The sequence below is a fragment of the Gopherus flavomarginatus genome, chromosome 6 (assembly GCF_025201925.1).
Source record: "Gopherus flavomarginatus isolate rGopFla2 chromosome 6, rGopFla2.mat.asm, whole genome shotgun sequence".
NCBI lineage: Eukaryota > Metazoa > Chordata > Testudines > Testudinidae > Gopherus > Gopherus flavomarginatus.
The window spans coordinates 35,245,903-35,263,489 of NC_066622.1; positions in this window are offsets into that span (position 1 = coordinate 35,245,903).

A 17,587-nucleotide genomic window follows, 5' to 3' on the forward strand; every position below is an offset into this window, starting at 1 on the left:
TTTGCATGTGTGTACTTGCTGGAAGTAGCTTAAATTGTGTTTCTGCTGGAGAAAGTTTCTTTCTATTGTTTATAAGTTGAAAGACCCTGTAACTGTTTACCATCTAAAGTGCAGAGATAAACCTTTTACTTTTTTCTTTCTTCTTTATTAAAAGTTTTGCTTTTTTAGACCTGTTTGATTTTTTTTCCTCCTAGTTAAGCTTCAAGGGAATTGTGTCTGTACTCACCAGAAAATTGGTGGAGAGAAGGGAAGGATAAATTTTCTCTTTGTGTTATATTCACGCAGCTTGTATTGCCTCTGGGTGAGGGGGAAGGTAACACTCCTCTCGGTGTGGTGATTCAAGAAGTTGAATCAGGTGATCTCCTAGTGTTCCCAGGGCGGGAAGGAGCTGGGAGGAAGAAGGGAGTGGGAAGGGAATGGTTTATTTTCCTTTGTTGTGAGACTAAAGGAATCTGGGTCTTGGGGTCCCCGGGAAGGTTTTGGAGGGACCAGAGGGTATCAGGCCCTAAAAATTCTTGATTGGTGGCAGCGCTACAGAATCTAAGCTGGTAATTAAGCTTAGAGGACTTTATGCTAGTACCCATATCCTGGACGCTAAGGTCCAGATTTGGGAATTATAGTTGACAGCCCTGCTTAGGGTGCACCGATCAGGGTCCCTTCAAAACAGTAGCTGAGACAGTCATCAGCCTTATCTAGTTAAAGTGAGCTCGCAATCACTAGATTTTGAATATTCTCCACATTTTGGCACAAAACCCAGCATCACAGCATTGACTAAATGTTGTATTAGAACATCTGTCTAAGAACTAACATTCCCCCAGACACACTTTCAGGGAGAAGGAGGTGGGGGGATATGTCCAAGTAATTCATTTTTAAATGTTAGCTGAATAAGAGCAGCCCTAACATGAGAATTTCAGACACAGTTAAGCGAGGGATATAAATAAGATGGTTTTGATGTCTAAAATAAATGTGAGGATTACTTTAAATTGTCACCTGCTTGGTTTAATCTCCAGTTAGGTGTCTCCAGGAGTAATTTTAGAAGTGTCTGATGGGGTAGAATTGGTAGGAGGGTTATTTGTGGGATAGTAGAGAAGAGGCCAAGGAGGAATCCTAGGCACAAGTCAGACTATACATTCAAATGCACCAGCCAACTTCTAACTTACACACCCTACTTTTGCCAAAAGTGTTGCACTTGGGGAGCGGAGCAGCTTCCTTGCTAGCCCAAGTCAAACCTATTTTTCAACTAGATCTGACTCTGCACAGTTCCCCTTACTCAACATTTCCACAACTCAAGGTGGATAATTTTGGGGGGCTGCAGGTTTTATAGGGCATAATTCATGGAAATAGGTGGTCTGGGGAAGCTTTTGTTTAAATTGTGAGACAGCTGTGCATCTGCAGAAAGACAACACTATAGATTTTTGGGAAGTATATTAAGTTTACACTTAGTGAATAAGCATTACTCACTTGTCTGTTCCCTTCACAGCCCTGTTTACTTTTGCTTCTCTTTATCCTTCAAGAATGCATGTGAGGTCTGGGATATTGCACTGAGATGAGAAAGCAGTGCAATGTCACAATGGAAACAATCTTGAACTGTTTTTATTTTTTGTCACAGAATCCATAATTCTTCAGTGTGTGTGTGATGGTTGAAGAACCCTTGTATATGAATAAAAAGTGCATAATGCATTAAGCAGATTTCTATTGGAACCCACCATGAAACTTCTTTATATCAAATTGACTTTTGCAGGCATTTTTCCTGGAATAGTAGCCTCCATATAAATCTAATCCATTAACTTCTTTACCTGTTCAAATAGTCATATACTGCATAAATTAGATATTTAATTTAAACTGCTGATGCCAATCACTTCATATTTTAAGCAAACAGCAGATGTACGGTTTTGTAAATCAAAAGAGTTAAAAAAAATCCCAGCTAATACTTCTTTTTACTAAACTCCATGTCAGTTTGAAATCATGACACTTTTTATTTACTCAATTGATTTTTGGATGCTTTTTCAGTCCTAAAAAGGATCTGCACTTTCAACCTAAAAATCAATTTTTAAGAGATGTTGCTAGCATTTTCTCTGGGGGGGTTTAATTGCGTACAGTATAAACAACTGATTCTAGAATCTTGCAGTCCGTGAGCCCACTTTGTATATAATCATGTTTTAATGGGCTATGTTTGTAAACTGGGTGAAACCAGATAAGATCCTGACTATGACTTTTTCCAATCAACAGGGAACTGTCTGGTTAGAGGCTAAGCTTCATATGCTTTTAAAATATACTACAAAAAACCGCCACTGCTTATTGGTCTATCAGACATATGGTTCCTGGTGGTTCCTGCAGACTTTGAAGTCAATTAGTTTTCTCTGAATAGAGAGTTTTGCATGAATTAAGGGATCAAAAGCAGTGATTTACATCAATCATTTGGTAAAAGTAGGATGGGTAAGTTAAAAGCTAGTTGTTTCATTTGAAATCACACTACACTTCATTTATATTTTCCTTTCCCGAAATGTGATGGTATTAAGATTCAGTGGGTAGATTCAACCCATTATAAGCCTGCTCCAGAGCTGCCACATGGCATTTGAACCTAGATCTTGATCCTAGGTTTTGATTTGAATCCAACTCTAATAAAGTATAATCATCAATCGTGTTCATCAGAGAATTTGGTTGAAATCTATCTGATATGCAATGATACTAGTACCACCTATTTATCTCTGTCCAAAAGGGTGGTAACAAAATTCTAGCGATAACTATATTTACAGAATATAAAACAAACTTGCCCGCAATGCCTAAACAGCACCACAAAGCTGAATAGGGTGTACATACTTTGTATGAAGTGATATTTTTAATTTTAAAAAATACTCCTTCAATATTTGCTATGGATAGGCTTAGTTAGATTTTAAAATGATTCCCTCCATAGGTCTGAGAAGCACTGTACCCCTCACCCGAACTTCTACTGATTGTAGCCCTGACTAAGCAAAGCATTTAAGCACACGAGCAGTCTCCGAGAAGTGAATGGGACTACTCAAGTACTTGAGAGTTCATCAACTAGGGCCTTTATTGACTCCTGAGGGTGCTCAGTATTTATGGATCAGGTGTCCACTGAATAACCCTGGCATTGGCAACATAAAGCATAAAACTTAGCTTTCCTACACTAGCTCTAAACCAAAAAACTCACTAAATGAGACTACACTGCAAGCCCCCTGCACCAGCTGGTTCAGAGGGGAACTCCAAAGCACTGCCTTGGCTTCAGGAGTTCCACACATACATTTCCTAACTCAGTCCTGGCATATATTACATCACCACACGTTCATGCTGGTTTTGCATCAGATTGGTTTAGGAAGGAGGCCATTAAGTGAATTAGCCCTAACTACTTCTCAGTACAACATTGGCAAGAGCAATAGGATTATTCTTCTCCCCATTTTAAAAAGAGGGGCAAAGAGAAGAAAAATAAAAAGTTACTTGGCCAAGCCATATAATAACTGAGTATCAGGGCTGAGAACAGAACCCTGAAGTCAACTCCTATTCTGTCTGCACTAACCATTCTCCAACACTACTTAATGTTCATTGTCTATAACCGATATGAGAACAGCAACAGGAGTGCTCTTCAAGACACACAGCTGAATAACAGCTTACATATTTGCTCTTGGGACCTACTGCAAGTGGATTACTGATCATTAAATTAAGGATGCCATCCATTCTGATGTATTTAGAAAAATAGGTGCACGCAGTCAGGGCCAGTGCAAGGAATTTTTGTGCCCTAGGTGAAACTTCCACCTTGCGCCCCCGGCCCCAGCCCTGCGGCAGCTCCCCACCCCCCCTCTGCCCTGAGGTGCCCCCCCGTGACAGCTTCCCCCCCCCAGGGAGCAGTGCGACACCTCCCCACCCCAGCTCACCTCTGCTCCGCCTCCTCCATGAGCGCGCTGCCCCCGCTCTAATTCTCTTCCGAGGCTTGCGATGACAAACAGCTGATTGGCGCTGCAAGCCTGGGAGGTGGGAGAAGTGGAGCAGCAACTGCGTGCTCGGGGAGGAATGCTGTAAAATAAATAAAATAAATAAATAAATGGGGCACTGCTTTTTGGTGCCCCCAAATCTTGGTGCCCTAGGCAACTGCCTAGTTTGCCTTAATGGTAGCACTGGCCCTGCATGCTGTAGAAACAGGCTCATTAAAATTAGTATGTCTTTATTACGCCTAAGGTTTTCCCCAAATGTGTTTAATCTATAAAGTATATTGGCCAGATTCTCAGAAGCTAAGTATCTAGCTCAATGTTTCTAAGAATACAGTGAATACATTACTTTAAATTAAAAGAAGTTTAAAAACAAAAACCCACTACCTTATCATAGCATCAGTTATCTCCAAAAGGCACCACTGGGCTTCAAAGACTGTTCTTCAAGTGCCTTCAACATATTTCATGCTTTCTGTCAATCAAGTCTATGTTATGTTTTAAATCATATGAAATAATAATGGAGATATACTCATCTCCTAGAACTGGAAAGACCCTGAAGGATCATTGAGTCCAGTCCTCTGCCTTCACTAGCAGGACCAAGTACTAATTTTACCCCACATCCCCATGTGGCCCCCTCAAGGATTGAGCTCATAACTCTGGGTTTAGGAGGCCAATGCTCAAACCACCAAGCTATCCCTCCCCCACCTGAAAATTGCAGCCTCATGACAATAAGAAAACAATGGGGTCTAAATCAAAGTTAAACCATATCCATGACCTTATTAGCATAGCAATGGATTTTTTTAAAGCCACTAGCCATCTCTGTGTTGCACATTTGGGAAGTTTTGGGTATCAAGAGAGACTTTTCCCCCCCTACGGGGGGTGGGCCAGGAAAACGGTCTGTTATTTCTTTGCGTTACATTTTACTTACCCAGAGTTGAAAAAACAAAAGTGAGTTCATAGCTGATCTTGCCCTCCCCAGCCTCTTCATTCTCAAGGCAGCCAACCATTACATAATGAGGGAGAGAAAGTTAGTGGCTAGCTCACAATCTTTCACACAGCAGAATTTTTTGTGCTTTGATAAAGTTATTACATTTATAAAATATATATAAACTTCATACCCGACATAGAGAGTTCATAATGACTTGACACCACCCCAGATTTTGACTGGGAACCAAACACAAACAGTAAAGGCTTTTAAGAGAGCTGAACAGCTATTCTAGGCTCAGAAAAACTAGAGAACATGTGGTACAGAATTGAGCAAATAGCTTGCCTGGGAACAAAAACCACACTCATAGGGCCCCATCCTAACTCAACTGGGACTGCTTGGGTGTTTAAAGTTAAGCAGGTGCATGAATGTTTGCAGGAACAGGGCAATAAGAGCCCATCCTCAGCTGCTACTGCTGCTAACTTTGAATTAGGCTGAAGCTTTTCTGATTTACAAAGCAAATACAACTCAGAGAGCAGCAGACTCTTCTAGTGCCTTAAAGCAGGCATCATTACATCAAAGGAAACTCCCATAATTCTTGCTCCGAAAGGAGTACAGCTCCCAGCATGCCACAGATAGAGCTTATCTTATTTACAGCAATAATATTTGGGACAATTAACAAGTGTTTGCAGTAACTGTATAAACTCATTCAGTGTGAAACATGTTGGCAAGAGCAACCAAAATAAATACATAAAAAATAATCCAGTTCTTGGCCTCAGTCTTACAGCTGAATCAGTTTAAGAAAGCAGAAGGGGGTGAGGGGAGGTAGTAGCAGTTGTCATTCTTAAACACACATTTCTATTTCAGCTCAAGGTCTGGCAGGGTTTTTGCCAGGAAACTCATAGAAAAGACCAACTCCATATTTATGAAGAAACATCATTGGCAAAACAAAACTCCTTTTAAAAAAAATATGGGTAGTTGGCTTCTGTAGGTGTGAGTTAAGGAAAGAGGATCATGTGGCTAAGGCATGGCAGAAGGATATAGGAGAGCTGTTTTCAACTCCTGGCTCTGCTACGGACTTCATGTGGCTATGGGCAAGTCACTTAACCTCTCCAGCCTGAATCCTCAAAGGCAGTTTAGGCACCTAATTCCCACTGAAATCAATAGTCATTAGACTTCTGGGGTTCTGGGCCTGTCTTGGTTCTGTCTGAAAAAGGACGATGATAGTTCCCCATCTCACTGGGATGATGTGAGAATAAATTCATTAATGTATGTGAAGTATTGAGTTACTATGGTGATGGGGGCCATATAAATACTTAAAAACACGTCTGGGGGAAAAATGTACTATGTTATTTTCAGCATGTCATATTAACCTGTAGTGTATCTCTAAGGCACTAATCAGATCTTGGTAATATTCCTGGACAGGAGAATAAGCAGCACACAATGTGATCTTTCATATATTTTCCCCATCACTGTTGGCATAGCTTAGACTTGCCTCCAGGTAAAAAAATATTATTTTAAATTTCACTGTAAATAAATATGGGTTTAACCTAGGAGGAAAAGATTCTCACTGATTCAAACTTCCTTTTCTGAAATTAAAAAACATTTGGGGAAAAAAGATTGTGATGCTCATATACCTGGAATTCCACTGTATTCATCCATCCCTACAATACATGTCTTTAGCAAACTTAGCATAATGAAAATGAGATCATGTGTGTATCAGGGCCCGCGCAACCCATTAGGTAACCTAGGCGGTTGCCTAGGGCACTAACATTTGGGGGGAGGCGACTGTGGTGGCCAAACATCCAGCCGCCGCAGACGTTGGCAGTATTTTGTGGGGCGGGACCTTCCGCCGCCTCCGTCGGGGGCACCATTTTGGGAGCGAAACCTTTCGCTGCCTAGGGTGCCAAAAAGGCTCCTGCTGTATCACTCATGCAAGAGATCTATACAATTAAAATATGTTAATTATACACAATACACATTTTCATAATATTGGTTTTTAAATGCTGTCCTTTACTGAGAGGAAATATTCCTCTAGGCAAACATAATTGATATTATATACTTCTATCCAACCATCTGTTTCTTTGGTGTACAATGAAAGCCCTATGATATTTCCTAATTATCTGATTCTCTTTATGTTTTGAAAGAGATAATTCAGCAACTCTGAAGATGAACAGAGGAGCAATAGACTGACTTGCACACATACAGCCTAAGTGTTTTCACTAAGGAAAACAATAGCATTATGTATGAATAATACTGCCCTGGAGGCGCCTTCCTCCATCCTTCAAGTCCTTCTGCTTGAGACAGCATTCTGCAGCATTGTTGAATGAAGTGCTGCAATTTATAGTAATTGTGTCGGCAAACCAGACTCATTACATTGCACATACGTTAACGGTTCTCCTGCTGCAGTCAGTTTTCATACGCCCAAGGCTGCTGACTCCCCATCTTCTGCTGCTGGTATCTCTGCAAGCTTCTTGCTTGATGAGGCAAGAGACACTCTCTGGATCTTTACATGCTAAGATGAGAATCAGTCTCAATCTCTCCTGCCTCTTCTCACCACCAAAGACAGAGAACAGCAATGGCAGAAGACCAATGAATACTCTTCGCTCCTCCATTGCATCAAAGTGCTGCAAGAGGCACTGAAAAAAAATAAAGCAGTAGAGAATGGGAACCAGTAATACTGTAGACTATAACCCTGAGATACTCTATGAGCAACCCCGAGAGATTGCAACAAATGGGAAAGCAATGCAATCCTTACAACAAGGACAATACAAGTCCATTAAAGGCAGAAGAGGTGGAGAAAGAAAACTTGCAAGCTGGTGCCTATATTGGTCCAAGAATCATTCTTTGGTGTGCAGTATGCACACCTGGTAATGCTGCCAAGGCCAGGCAGAGAAATCATGATCTGCTAAGGACCACTTAGAGCTACACATCTTAAAGGAAATAACTAAGTTACACAAAAATTCAAACTTCCTGTACAGGTGGCACAGTGCTTGTACAGGTGGCACGTGAGGCAGCGAGGGCAAAGCCAAAGCCTGACCCCCATTGGCCCAGGCAGGGGGGCCCAAGTCCAAGGCTTCAGACCTGGGCAGAGGGCCTGTAACCTAAGCCTCACTGCCCAGGGTTAAAGCCCTTGGGCTTCGGCCCCTGATGATGGGGCTCAGGCTTTGGCCCTGGGCCCCAACAAGTCTAATGCCAGCCCTGGAAACCCCATTAAAATGAGGTCAAAACCCACTTTAGGGTCCCAACCCAGTTTGAGAACCACTAGGCTAATTCATCATCCTTGTTCCATCTTCTTTATCATAACTGGACATACGCCAACATCTTGTGCAATTGACACAGCTAACAAAGGATCAAATTCTCCATTTTTCCTATAATGCAGAGTAATGCAAATTGATCAGCCCCAGGGAATGCCTTTGCATTTGTACAGTTGTACCACTGCAGAATCTGGCTCATGACTCCTGAAGATGCTAACCATTTTCCAGGAGAACAAAAAATAAGTCAGGAAGCTTGAATAAGAAAGTCACTTCAGTTCCCCCCACGCACACACACTTTCTGTGATGCTTTTATTTGTATAAAAAAAATAATAATATCTAATATCCAGAAGGGCACTTTCTCTTCTCATTTTAACCCTGGGCTCAGAGAGGCCCACAGAGCAGAGCCCACAGGCTTCAAAAGAACTACAATTATTTTGATTTTTAAAAATGGGCTTGTCAGTGTAGCACAAAAAAGGTATAATATGATCCAGTGGTTGGAAGCTGAAGCTAGACAGATTTGTGCTGGAAAGAAGGTGTACATTTTGAATAGTGAGGATAATTAACTATTGGAACAATTACCAAGGGTTGTGGTGGATTCTCCATCACTGACAATTTTCAAATCAGGAACAGATATTTTTCTAAAAGATCTGCTCGAGGAATTATTTTGGGGACATTCTATGATCTGTGTAATACAGGAGGACAGACTAGATGATCACAGCAGTCCCTTCTGGCCTTGGAATTTATTAATCTGATAGTACAGACGTGCACGAACTACGGCCCACTGGCCCACATCCGGCCTGCAGGACCATCCTGCCCAGCCCCTGAGCTCCCAGCCAGGGAACCTAATCCACGGCCCCTCCTCTGCTGTCATCCCTCCCCCACAGCCACGCCGGTCACACTCTGGCCCACCGCTCCCACTGGGCAGCGTAGCTGGTTCTGGCCAGGTGTCACAGCTGTGAGCTCCTGCTGCTGGTAAGGGGGCAGGGAGTAGGGGGCTTGCATAAGGGAGCAGGGGTCCTGGGGGGCAGTCAGGGAGGAGGGGGTGGTTGAATGGGGCGGAGGTTCTAGGGGGGCAGTCAGGGGATGGGGAACAGTGGGGGTTGGGAGTGGGAGTCCCGGGGGGCCTGTCAGGGGTGGGGATGTGGATAGGGGTCAGGAGGGCAGTCAGGGGAGAGGGAGCGGGAGGCATTGGATAAGGGGGTGGGATCCCAGGAGGTCAGGGGACAAGGAGCAGAGGGAGGTTGGATAGGGAGTGGGAGTCCCGGGGGGCTGTCAGGGGAAGGGGTATGGATAGGAGTCAGGGCAGTAAGGAAACAGGGAGAAGGGGGGTTGGATAGGGGTGGAGGTCCCAGGAGGGCGCAGTCAGGGGAGCAGGGGGGGTTGGATGGGTTGGGGGGTCTCAGGGGGCAGTTGGGGCAGGAAGTGAGAGGAGGCAGGTAGGGGGTGGGGGCCAGGCTGTTTGGGGAGGCACAGCCTTCCCTACTCGGCCCTCCATACAGTTGCACAACCTCGATGTGGCCCTTAGGCCAAAAACTTTGCCCACCCCTGTGATAGTAGGAAGAAAACTCACCTATTTTAATACTAAGCAGTAGAGCTCAAATATCATATTAAAAACGTGAACTTCAAGGGCCAGTTTCTGGCTTGCCCTTCTATGTACGTGAGAAAGGAAGTGCCCAAAAGTGCCTGAAGGCTGCAAGGGTTGCATCTCTAGGCTGGCTCCCCACAACACCCAAAAGGTGAAGTTGTAAGAGGTATTTTGCAAATCTTTCACACCGTTAGCTATGGAGAAGCAGTTTTGGGTAGGTTGTAGTGATGTTGGATGTTTTCAAATGGACACTGCCTCATCTGCATCATTCCTTCTTCTATGTATATTGCTCCTTGGTAGGAATGGTTTGCACAAGTAGCTGTGTGGAGGTGCACAGAGACCCACAGCCATAATAATATTTCAAGTGCAGCATTTATTTTCACCCATGGAGGATAAAGCTCAGAATTTGATCTCCAGTGTTTTCTCCTTCTATCAGAGAAGAAATTAAAAAGATTAGGACTATACTGTTTAGGAAAAAAGGCCCAGATCCTCAATGGGACTTGGGCACTTAATCCTATTAAAAATCAATGAGACAGACAGACAGACCTAAATACCTTTGGGGATCTGGGCCAAGGTGGCAAATAAGAGGGGGCACGATAGGGGACTAGAAGAACAGTGTAAAGAAGGTCACTTGAGAGCTCCTATTTAACCTCTTTCGTAATGCTAGACCCAAGGGCAATGCGTAATTGGTGTCAAGGCTTGCCAGGGCTGAGCAAGACACCTCTAAATTTAGTAGTTCATAGCCTGGACACCTCTTGGCTTGCCGCATCAGTTACACGTCACTCAGCTGCCAGAGGAACTTCCTGAACCCCAGCACCTAATTGCTTGAGCCCCGGCACCTCTTTCATTACAAACTAAGTACTGCCCACAGGACACTCATTGAAGTGGAAAGACAACAAATGTAAAGCTAATAAAGGATTTTTAAAAAGCATGCAATTAATCCTGATGAATTCTTTGAGACTAAGAGCCTGGCAGCATTCACAAAAAGGAATCAACATTTACCTGCCTGAGCCAAAGCCCAGTGAAGTCCATGGAAAGACTCCCTTTGGCTTTAATGGGGTTTGCATCTGGCCCTATATGAACAAGAACATCCAGAATTACATCAGACAAGATTCAAATGTAGATGGGATATAAACTCTCCTGCATCTAGGCACAAGGCAGTCACATTTGGGCCTGGTCTACACCGGGGGGGTGGGCAAATTGATCTACGATAGGCAACTTCAGCTACAAGAATAGAGTAGCTGAAGTTGACATATCTTAGATCAACTTAGATTGATTTACTTCACATCCTCGCAGAGCGGGATCGACGGCTGCCACTCTCCTGTCGACTCCACTTCCGCCTCTCACCCTGGTGGAGTTCCAGAGTTGAAGGGGAGCGTATTTGGGGAATCGATGTATCGCATCTAGATGAGATGTGATACATCGATCCCCAATAGATCGATCACTACCCACTGATCCAGCAGGTAGTGTAGACATTCCCAGTTCTGGGCACTTAGGGTATATACTTCCCCTATAGGAAAGTTCCTGCCTAAGTAGAATTTCTTGCATCCTTCTTTAAAGATTTAGGGTGAAATCCTAGTTCCAGTTAAACCAGTGGAAATCTTGCCACTGGCTTCAATGGACCCAGGATTGCACCGTTCTACTTGCCACTGTTGATGACAATATATTGGACTAGAAGGGCCATTGCTCTGACTCAGCATGGTAATTCCCATGTTCTTTCAATACACTAGTGAGAAACCCAGACAAATGCAACACAAGATTCCATTTTGTTTATTTCATGATGATGATTAATTTGTATTACCATGGTGCCTAGGAGCACTAGTCATGGATCAGTACCCTGTTGCGCTAGGGTCCAAGCTCTGAAGATACTTTCATGCTATCATCTAATTCCTGCATAACCATGGATAGAAATGACCAAACTCTGCCTTGACATATATCCCATGCAAAGGTGTAAGATGGGAGAATTTTGCCACAAAACTTACAAAAATAATAAGTATATTGGGCTATAATCTAACTGTAATCTGGACAACTGACTTTGGTAAGGGTCACTGTGGGCAAAATTTGTCCCCATATGGGCCTCTCCTTGGCCTTTTGGGGAAAGTCAAGCATAGACACTAACTTTGTGGGTACTCTGGGGCTGGAGCACCCATGGGGAAAAGAAAATGATGGGTGCTGAGCACCCACTAGCAACCCCAATATCCGCTCCCCCAACCCTCGTACTTCCTGCCTGCCAGCAAGCCCCACAGATCAGCGCTTTCCCTTCCTCCCCGCACCTCCTGCCTGCTGTAATCCACTGTATTGTGGCATGCAGGAGGTTGGGAGTGAGGGAGAGGACTGAGGACATGGCGTGCTCAGGGGAGGGGGCAGAACTGGGCAGGCAGTGGCAGGATGCCCGTGGGGCCGTGGGGAAGGGTGGAGTAGGGGCAGGGCCTGGGGCAAAGTCAGGTGTCAAGTACCTCCTGGCACTTTGGAAAGTCGGCACCTATGAAGTCAAGTGCCATTGAGAAGCAACGTCAGGAAAGTAGCAGAAATACTTCTCTGATGGGTTGTATTCACTGAGGAACAACCTATCCTAAATTCTCAATTACTGAGGGACAAATCTACACTCATTGCTATATTTGCTTTCCACAAGCTACTCTTAATACAACCTTTTATGGAGTGATGTACCTGAATATTTGGATGCTAATATCTAAACTATATAATTAAGTTATTAACCTAAATTTGGGACATTGCAGATTACGTACCATGACTTTTAAAGCAAATTTAGCTAATTTAAGCGTTATACCAGATGTATAAATATTCTTTCCTTAACCTGTGTATTAGATAAACAGATTTAAAATGTTTTTATTAAAGCTAATGTTAATTATCTGACATCACCAAGTCCATTTTTGTGAAAGATGGGCTATTAATGTTGAGCATCTTAATTACATTTAGACCTAATTAACATTCTAATATGGTGTAGGGGGGTGGTCACCCTGCTCCGGCCCTGAAGGGGTTAAAGTAGACCTGGAGAGGGCTATGGTGGAGAAGCTAGCCTGATGGGGAAAGCAGCCACAGCTGTGGCCAGATTAATCAAGGCCCCATTGGCCATTATAAGGGGGCTGGGGCCAGGAGCTAAGGAGGACACACACTCTCTCTAGCTCCCTTAGAGAGAGAAGGACCTGGCTGCTTGGGAAGCTGAGGTGGGTACCTAGGGTGAAGCAGTGCTGGGGAAGGGCAGAGGGAACTGGGGAGCTCCAGCCTAGCAAAGCCGCAGGCTGAGTTAAGGGCCCACAGAGGTACTGGGGCTGCAGAGGGGCAGCCCAGGTATAAGCAGAGGCATCTTGTCCAACCGCCTTGCTGATGATGCGTGGTTTATAGACTGCAGTCTGCCCCAGGGAGTGGGAGCTAGATGATAACTGGCAGTAGCCACTGAGGCAAGGTGGGGATAGGAGGTTGGGGTTTCTCCAGGGAGGAGAGACCCAGAGTGAGGGGTGCTGCAGCGGGCAGAGCCTCTGGGCAAAGGGAACCGGGGTCTGGGAGGGATACAGGGGCCAGTGACGGGTGAGACGTCAGCTGGCTGAGGGTGCTCAGGAGCTGGAAGAGAGCTAATTTCCAGGACAACCAGCAGGAGGCACTGTCTTGGTGATTTGTTGCCCTGCCACATATGGGAAGAACATTTGAAGGCTAGATAAGCACCAGAAGTAAATACACAGCTCTCTTGGTTACACACAAGATATTGGACTTTAACCAGATACCTAAAGCAGTGCAACCCCCAGATGTGGAAGCAGTTATACTAATATAAACATGCTTGTTGCAGTATTTTATTTACTTCCAGGAAGGGGAATAAATTACCCCAGGATAAGGCACCCTTATACCAATACAACTACATCCCCATTATGAGTTGTACCAGTAACTATAATTATCTGACATAGCCCATCCTTCACAAAAATGGACTTGGTGATCTATTAACACTGAGCATCCTAATTACATTTTAGCCATGTGTTTAAAAAATATATATATCATACACTAACCAAAAGTTATCAGTACAAAAGCTGTGTTTAGAGCAGGCCTGTTGTAGTTCTAAGCTTCTTATCTGGTTGGTACTGAAAGTATATGTGAAATTCATGCAGGATAGTAGGGAAGTGGCCCAAGGGTACTTACAGGCCTTTCCAAAATACACTTGAAAGTAACCTTTTACCAATAATTCCATGGCTTGTTTTTACTATCAGGCAGAAAGATACCTGCCCAATGCAGCAGCTTAAACATAAGCCAAAACCAGCTCTCAGCTATTGCGCTAGTGTAACTAAGAGCAGAATATGGCTAGTCCTATATAAAAGTAATCATGGAAATAAAATTGGTTTCCTTTCAATGTGTAAACCATCAAAAGAAAAAACTTGCCCCAGAAACTTAAGCACTTTACCAAAAAGTTAACTTGCCAAATGTAGCGTCAGCCTCTTTACAGACCTCTCATGTGAGTAAAGGGAGTTTGGGATTTGTTAGCATGAGTAAAAAGATTGAGAATTAGTCAGTCCACAGCACATATTTACTCTGTGCTGTAAACAACTCCTTCCAAAATTAAAATTCTTCTAGGCAAGTAGTTCAATTACCCTAAACATTAAGGCCATAAATCTTTGCTTTAAAGATCTCTGTATGTGCTTGAGACACTCTTTTCATTCAGAACTTGTTTACATAGCCAAATATACTTCAGGCTGTCTGTTTACAAACAACATGAGCACATCTGTCACGCCTCTTAACCTGGTGACTAGAGTGAGCTTGGGGAGAGTGTAGTGTCCAGGATTGGTTCTTTGGGCGTTGATCTGTCTTCATGTGACCTGAGCAGGCAATGTCCTGGTTCGGCTTATAATTTGGAGCTCCATCACTTCCTACCATAGAAAAGCCCAGAGGGAAGGAAGAGGGGCTAGAAAGCTCAGTGAAGTTCACCTCACCAGATTTCTTGGTTTTACTTCCCTCAGGTGGGAGAGGTTTTGAGGCTGGCAGAGCTGCCAGCTGCTTCCCTAGCCCAGAAAAAGGAGTCAGCCATGTGGAAGTGTCCCCAACTCTACTGGCCCTATCCTAGCCCAGCTGAATGGTCCAGGAGTCTTACTGCCATTGGCAGACCCCTCCCATGGATGTGCAGCTGGACCTTCAGGGGAAAATCCCCAGCAGTTAGAATGCTAACACAACATTAACTCCATGGAGGCATTGGCACAAGTATCTTCTGCAATGAGTCAGCCAAGGAGCATGCTGTGGAGAGAGGCTGATCCTCAGTTTCACCTCAGCCCACAAATCCCATGGCTTCTGAACACTGTGGTGCACCATAGGAGGGATGTACATGGGGGAAACAGGAAGCAAGGCGGGGTGGTACAAAATCCCAGAATGGTAGGCATCTCCACACACAATCCATCCTGCAGAGTGAATGGCCTGGCCTTTGGTTATGGGGCTGTTGTTGTAAGCATAAGGTTGCCACACATTGGTTTGAGATAAGTGCATTCATTCACAACATAAACTTTAGCCCCAGGAACAATACTAGGAGATTGTGTTATCAGGAGTGTGGTTTGTTTGAATAAAATAACCAGGATAAGCAGAAATAAAAATCCAAGGAGCTTTTTCTTTTGCTCTTTAAACCAAAAACACATGAACCTATGAGCACATGAATTATCATTTATATTGCAGTAGACTTCCCAGCAACATACCCTCTTGCAGACCCTGGGGTAGATTCCATGCCTTGCTAAAGGGGCACTTTCCAGGAGCAGCAATGAAAATATAGAATATAATATAGCATACACCTGATTTTCTCCCTCACAGCCCTGAATAAAGAGAAAAGGTAAACCAACCATCCTCAAATAATGGCTTTATGGCATGTGAATGATAATCACTTGTTCACCACTTACACCAAAGATATAAAATTTGTGCAGTCTTGTTGTAGCCATATTGGTCCCAGAATATTAGAGAGTTAAGGTGAATGAGATAATATCTTTTTTGGACCAACTTCTGGTGGAGAGAGACAAGCTTCAGGTCCCAGAAGAAAAGCTCTGTGTAGCTTAACTGTCTCACCAACAGAAGTTGGTCCAATAAAAGATATTACCTCACCCACCCTGTCTCTCAAATACATAAATGAAAATATACATTGTTCTGTAAATCCTAGAGTTAGAACTAACAATTAGCTATTTCCAAATCTCTATTTGACATGGACATTGATTAATAATACTATCTATTTATGCTTGAATGCACCAGTTCTTCCTTCTACATGTTCCCAGAATTATAATGAGCTGCTGGTTGCAAATATACTGAAGATGAATTGTGTCATTGTTTTATAACCTAGCTTCCCCTTGCAATTATAAACTAGTAACAGGGGAGTTAAAAATCGAAAGAGATACAGTGTTCTGTATTACACAAACAGGCATGGTCTCAGCCACTCAGAGTGGAGGAAAGGTGTACAGTTGCTAACGCCACTAAATTTTCAGTGATTGAAATATGCAAATCCCTGTATTCTGACTGGCCCCTGCTCTCAGAACTCTCCCATCCAGATCATGTGGTGTTCAACACTGTTTCGGCTTTTCCTATAATTTAAATACAAACTATTTTAATCTAATTATTGCTCAAAATATGTAACTAGATTATATTTTATTAGTATAATAAACAACAACAGATTTACTTCCTGTTTACTCAGCAATCACCATCCTGGGCTTGCAAACACCTCCTCACTCATCCTTGGAGTTTATTTAACCCGAGATACAGATATAGCTTTATAAACAGGAAGCAACCGCAAGCTATCGTCTAAATACACTCTCTCTCTAAAAAGAGCAGGGAATTCTCCTACGCCTTCAGATTAGGTCTTCGACTGGCCGTATTTGCAAAATAAATCCAGGCACAATAACAAAGCGCTGCCCTCCCAGGAACAGTTTAACATTTTGCAAAATGAATAACCCATGCGGAAATAAGACAGATCGAGGTAAATGTGTCAAAAAAAATAAGTTGCTTTAATGAAACCTCACGTTAGTTCTGAGGAAAGAATACACAGGAAGCCAAAAGTAAAAGTTGTAAAAATGCCTGACAAATCAAGCTTGGTTACATCATTGGTCTCGAGTGCAGCTAGTCAACATTTTATGCAGGAAAAGGAGGGATGGGGGGGGGGCATGAGAGAGAAAGAAAATGACCTTTATGAAAATAGTCTATATTGTCCAATTTTTTCATGAGCAAATCATGTTTTACTATTTTTAAGCCTTATTAAAGTGTTTCATACACTGAAAACTGGGTTTTCAGCAAATTACCGTTTTATAACGATTTTGATAACGTTTTCATTTAAAAAAAATCATGAAAATAGAAAGACAAAAGAGTCCGTTTCAGACACTAAGGAAGTAACCAACTTTTTCTTTTTTTGAAAGTGAAAATACGGTTTTATTATTCTACCAGCTCTAGTCTGGAGACCTGACCTTATTGCAGGACCAGTCGAGGGACACGACTAGGAATTCTTGTCCCTGTAACCAAGTGATTTGCTTTTTGTATTACCAATAATCTAGGAGCCAGATCCGTCTGTCCTGACAAAGGAAAAACCCCCACTGACCTTGCAGGGAGTTCTGCCTGAAGATTCAGACGTTAAGTGGGATATATACACACATGTCCTCCTTGCTAGGGACAGTGAGTTATCTGGTATTAGAATTATTCAGGACAGATCCACAACTATCTGGCAGAGACTTCAAACACAGACAGCAATTTCTTCTGGCGAAACTAAAACCCTGATCCTGCAATCCTGAGAGTTTTCCCACTTTTCTTTTGGGGGGGGGCGGGTAGGCTAAACCCTTCATGTTAATGTCTGTAGTCTGCTCTAATGGTACAATGGCTGGAATAGGAAGAATTGGACCAAAGACTTGAAATCTGAATCTAATCGTATTCAGCG